The 5375-nt window shown below is 40.9% G+C and overlaps 1 long non-coding RNA gene across 1 annotated transcript; it reads left to right on the top strand.

The window, feature by feature from the left end:
- Positions 1–4599: 4599 nt before the first annotated feature.
- Positions 4600–5099, top strand: LOC120107360. The gene is made up of 2 exons (XR_005509193.1): positions 4600–4760; positions 4871–5099. It is a non-coding gene; the product is annotated as an uncharacterized LOC120107360 (long non-coding RNA).
- The last annotated feature ends 276 nt before the right edge of the window (positions 5100–5375 follow it).

Here is a 5375-nt window from a genome sequence, read left to right as displayed (position 1 = left end):
ATAATATGATTACTGATGTTTCATATCCTGCAAAGGCAGTTCACTTGAAGATAAACTCTGCCGCAACGTAAACATCAGTATAAACAAAACCATACCTTCTGTGAACTGGTACTCTTCATGTGCCACATGTTAGCTGGTGATGAGATAATTCTGTGTGTGGAACCTTATACCTCCTGCCTTTGTATCCCTTATGAGTGAATCTACTACTGCTGCTTGACCTCTGGATTCTTTCATGATCTTTGCTTTTGGGTGTTTATTCCGGATTTTCAGATATCGTAACTTTTTTGCTTATATTGTTGATTGAGTTCTTTATTATGTGTGACTGCAAGTACAGGCAACCTAACAAATGACAAGGAGAGCTCTTTCCTACATCATTCTTTATCACGTATTGTCAATTTATGCTTCTGGTGGCTTCACATGTTTATCTTTCATTGATGTTTTGCTTTTTTTCTTTTTTCTCCTTTCCACATATAAGTTTATGTCTCTTATTTTCTTATCATCAAATATTATTCGCAGAACACCTCCTTGTTAAATGGCATTCCTATTGTTTACATCAAGATTCTTGTACCTTTCGAAGATTAAAATCTGTTGCTTTAAGAGCTAATATTTGGACCAGCTTAGATGATCATGTATTGTAGCAATGTGATGTTACTGACTTCTTCCCTCCATAGCTTAGACTTATACCTTGCTTGTTCTCTATTTATGTGCATGTTCTCTATTCATGATCATTATTTTGATTAATGTAGCATAAAAACCATCTTACTTTATCTCAGTGGACTTTTGGATGGTTGATTTCCTTTTGAAGTGCAAGACCGAGGGTTGTTGATTTCCTTATGATTCAGTTCCCACTTTATCTTCGGTTCTTTTATTATCTTGCCAGGAGCTCCGTTCTGTGTCTCCAGAAGATTTGAATTTTGTTTGCTGTTCTCTTTTTTTGTTCATGTCAAAGGGCGAGTAAAATGATGGTGTAGTAAAGGTACGTGAATTCAAGCACTACAAAAAATTATAGTTTTCCCGACTCTTCCCCGCCGACGCTATCAAAAAGCGTCGGCGAAAAACGAGCGCGGTCGAAACTCGACGACGCTTTGTTTTAGCGTTGGGTGAAATTTAGAGACGACGACGCTTTAAAGCGTCGTCGGAGGCCAAAAGATACGACGACGCTTTAAAGCGTCGTCGGAGGCCAAAAGGGCCCAACTCCCCCGATCCCTCCTTCACCCAGCCGCTGCCCCAATCTTAGAGACGACGACGCTTTAAAGCGTCGTCGGAGGTCCCTCCTTCACCCAGCCGCTCCCCCGATCCCTCCTTTTTTCTGCCGCTCCATCCGCCCACCCCACCATCCGCCGGCGTTCTTCTTTTAATCCCACACCGGATACCCCACCCGTTCTCCCCTAATTTCTTTTAATCCGCCGCCGCCTGGGCTTCGAAGCAGGGGCACTCGAGGGCTCCTCCGGATCGCCGTCACAAACTCTCTTCTGAGTCCGTTCCTTTCACACTCTCGTATATATGTGGCTGTGGCCTGTTTATCTTCAATCCTCATCTGAATCGAGTGGAGGCTGAAGGATAAGAAACCGAAGCCAGAGAGGCCGATCACTCTCTCTATCCTCTTCTTCCCGGGCCCTTAAAAATTATAAGAAGCTTATACAGCCCTCGCCCCCCTGCACAATGTCGACCGCCGCAGCTCAAGGCTGGTGCCTCACCTCTCTCGCCCGCGCCAACTCCCGGAGACCGACCACCGTCCGACCCGCCGCCGTCTCCGGCCTCACCCCCTCCTCCCCATCTCCCTCACCTTCGACTCCGCGCCTCATCAGGAACTCTCCTGTCTTTGCCGCTCCGTCCACAAGCGCCTCACCTGTTTTTTTTAAAAAACAGGTTGCTAACGCCGACGCTTATAAGCGTCGGTGTTGAGTATTTTCCCGACGCTTTCATTAGCGTCGGGAAAAGTCCTGTTTTTGCCGACGCTAAGAGAAAGCGTCGGCAAAAACCGGACCCACGCCCACCTGCCCGACGTTTGACCCACGCTTTGTGAAGCGTGGGCTGGGTATTCGCCGACGCTTATAAGCGTCGGTAGAGACAAAAAAAAGCATCGGAAGTTCTTCCTTCTTTTGTAGTGAAGGTACAGGAGATTTGAGAACTGAATTAAAGCTTGGGCTTAGCTTATCGATCAATTCTCAGACTTCCTCCAGTTCAAGGTACGTGAACCAAAACCAACAAAGATCTGTCATCTATATTTCTTCAAGTCCTCTTTTCCTTCTCTATTCATTCATTCATGTTAGAAAGTATGATCATCGTAGTATAATTTAAAATCTCAGGTAAAGTTTGCCCTTCTTTAACCACAGATATTGGGAGTTCTTCAGCATTTATTTTTCTCCCTCTCTATATGCATTTCCACAGGATATCTCAACTTTTTCATTCATTTTTCCCCCACTCATTATGTCAACAAATATCTTCACCTCTCCTTAAGCAACCTCTCCTTTTCTCCCCTTGCTTTGAATCTCTCTATCATGCCCGTTAGGACTCTTATTCTTCTCCTTTTTACCTTCTCTCTTATTTTTCTGAAAGGAAGCAAAGGCCAATTTGGATTCAGTTTACTGTGTTACCTGTCGTTCATTCCTCGTTCCAAAAACTTGAAATATACCTCTATTGCTCTTTTATGATCCATTTCAGCCTCTCACTTTGTCATCTTGTCATCTCTTCAGTTTACTTCATACTTTTTCCTTAATTCTGTCTATTTAACATCTTCTACATGCTCGTGCCATCTCCTCCTCTCCCTCCCGAGTTCTCTTTACAATTAATCACACCCAGTTTTCTCCTATTGTCTTCTCTCGCAAGTCCTTCCAATTTACTACACCATCATTTTACTTGACTTCAAAGTTTCAGTCCTTCCATTGACTAGGCTGCAAGCTGGGATAGTAGACACTTCTGGGCATTCTTTCCTATCTCAAATCATTGAGATTTGCCGATGTACACACCTGGAAGCTTACTCAGAATGATGTCTTCTCAATTAATTCCTATTACAAGGTCGTCAACAATGGCTGCATCATTTGCCTATATTATAAATTCGTGTGGAAGGCAGCTACCCTTAAATATTCTCAATTCAGAAGAGGATGGTGGCAGTTATAAGAATATTAAAGGTAATGTACTTTTAATATTTAACTAATATTGATTCTTTTTTGTGCATACTAGATTACAATATACCGCGAGGAAAACGTTTCAGAAATATTGAGTTTCAGCACACATCCGTGGGATCTACTTCTGATCGTTCCCAGCAGCCCGATGAGCCACATACTCAGTCCGGGTCCCAGTCTGAGCATGCCCCACCTGCAGATCGTCCAGACACGGATGACGTGGACGTCCTGGGTAATTTGATTTATAGTTTTTATATTAATTTCTCTTACAATCTAACTATTTTAAATCATTTACCTTTAATGGACTTGTTATTTTATAGATGGACTCGGGAGAGTGAGGAGAACACGAGGGCCCACTCGAGCACGGGACGTATGGAGCCTACCTGAGGATGAGAAGATTGTCGTCCATTGCAACGAACTGGGGCAGCCCATCAAGAATGCTGCAAGCATTTTATCCACTTTTTTAGGATCAGTTGCGCGGAAGGGACAATTGTGTCCGCTCAACTATACGAAATGGAATGAAATGCTTCCTTCGTATAAGATTGAGTTTCTTAGAATTGTTGAGGTAAAGAATTGAAGTTGCTTACTATTTTCAATTATTTTTTGATTTAATATTGATATAACATTTTTGACTTTGATGTAGACAAAGTTTGTCCTTCCTGCAAATAGCCATGATTGGGTGCTGAAGTCCGTCAACCGCAAATGGAAAGAATATAAGGCAAAGCTAAAGGCGGATTGGAAGCACGAGGGCATGACTGAAGAGGAGGTGGCCCGTGTTTATCCTCCAGATGTAATCTCTCATCAATGGAGGGAGCTTGTCCACTACTGATTTTCCGAGAGAGCTCAGGTTGTGTATATTTTTTCAATACCTTAGATTGTATTTAATATTATTATAGATTAGAAATTTATACATTGTATAAATTACATTATTTATTGTTTTTCGGGGAAGACATATTCCAATATTGGTAGAGCTGCTCGAGCATCGCAGACTGTTCCTCACACTTCAGGTTCCATGAGTTATGCGAGGCGTAGAGCTGAATTCGTAAGTTTTTTTGAAACTCTTTAAATTTATCTTAAATTATTCTATCATATAGCATGTATACTCGGAAAATATACTTTTTGTTGTAGGTGGATGATAATGGGAGGGAGCCTGGTAGGGTGGAGTTTTATAGGATGACTCACACCCACCGAGATGGCAGCTTTGTCCGGAAAGAGTCAAGAGATATAGTTGTATGTATTCATCTTTCACTTGTGCTGTATTTTTTTTTGGTTCTATTATTCGCATACATTAATTTGATTTTTTTTTGAGAGATATAGGATAGGGCAACAAATCTTATTTTAGAGCGCGTCGGGGGGTCATCATCATCCGACGCGAACAATCATATTGAAGCTCAAGTGCTTACTGAATTGATGGGCCCAGAGCGTTATGGTCGAGTGCGGGGTTACGGCGTTGGAGTTACCCCCACTCAGTTGTCTTCAGTGGGCACATATATAAGAAATGCCAGAGAAGGTAGTAACACTGCAGAAGTTCGTCATCTTCAAGCAACTATTGAAGAGCTGAAGCAAAACCAAGCAAATTTGCAGTCTCAGCTTACGAATATTACATCCATGTTACAACGATTTCTACCTTCTCAGGTAATTAATTTTATTATATTTCAATACTTTACATATTATCAATTATGATATATGAGTTAATGTATCACATTATTCCTAACTTTTATGTTTTCTCTTTTTTTTTTTTGTAGATTCCTGATTCTTCAAACGCTTGTAGACATGATGATGATGGAGCTGAATCCCGTCCCTGATGCATTCTAGATTTTCTTTTATGAGTTTGATATGTATATGTTTCTTATTTTTCAGAGTACATTGTAATTTGCTTTTTCAGAGTACATTGTAATTTGTATGGCAGCTTTTCTGATACATGAGTTAAAAACATGGAGTTTTAATCAGATATATCAATATTCATATTTTGAATGATCTGAGTATTTGTGTCAATGTATCAATGTAATACAGGTTCATATTGTTATAATATATGTTTTGTAATTTGTATTTTATAATACTGATTATTGTTTTATTTTTTTTTAAAAAAAGACAATTCCCGACGCTTTTAAGCGTCGGTAAAAAAGGTCATGCCACCACCGGCAAAAAAAGGTCTAATTCCCGACGCTTCAAAAGCATCGGCAATTGAGCAATTTCCGACGCTTAAAAGTGTTGGGGAAAAGTTAATGCCGACGCTATACAAGCGTCGGT

The sequence above is a fragment of the Phoenix dactylifera genome, unplaced genomic scaffold (assembly GCF_009389715.1).
Source record: "Phoenix dactylifera cultivar Barhee BC4 unplaced genomic scaffold, palm_55x_up_171113_PBpolish2nd_filt_p 000837F, whole genome shotgun sequence".
Lineage (NCBI taxonomy): Eukaryota > Viridiplantae > Streptophyta > Magnoliopsida > Arecales > Arecaceae > Phoenix > Phoenix dactylifera.
The sequence above is the reverse complement of the archived record's forward strand: the minus strand, read 5'-3'. Positions and strand labels throughout refer to the sequence as shown.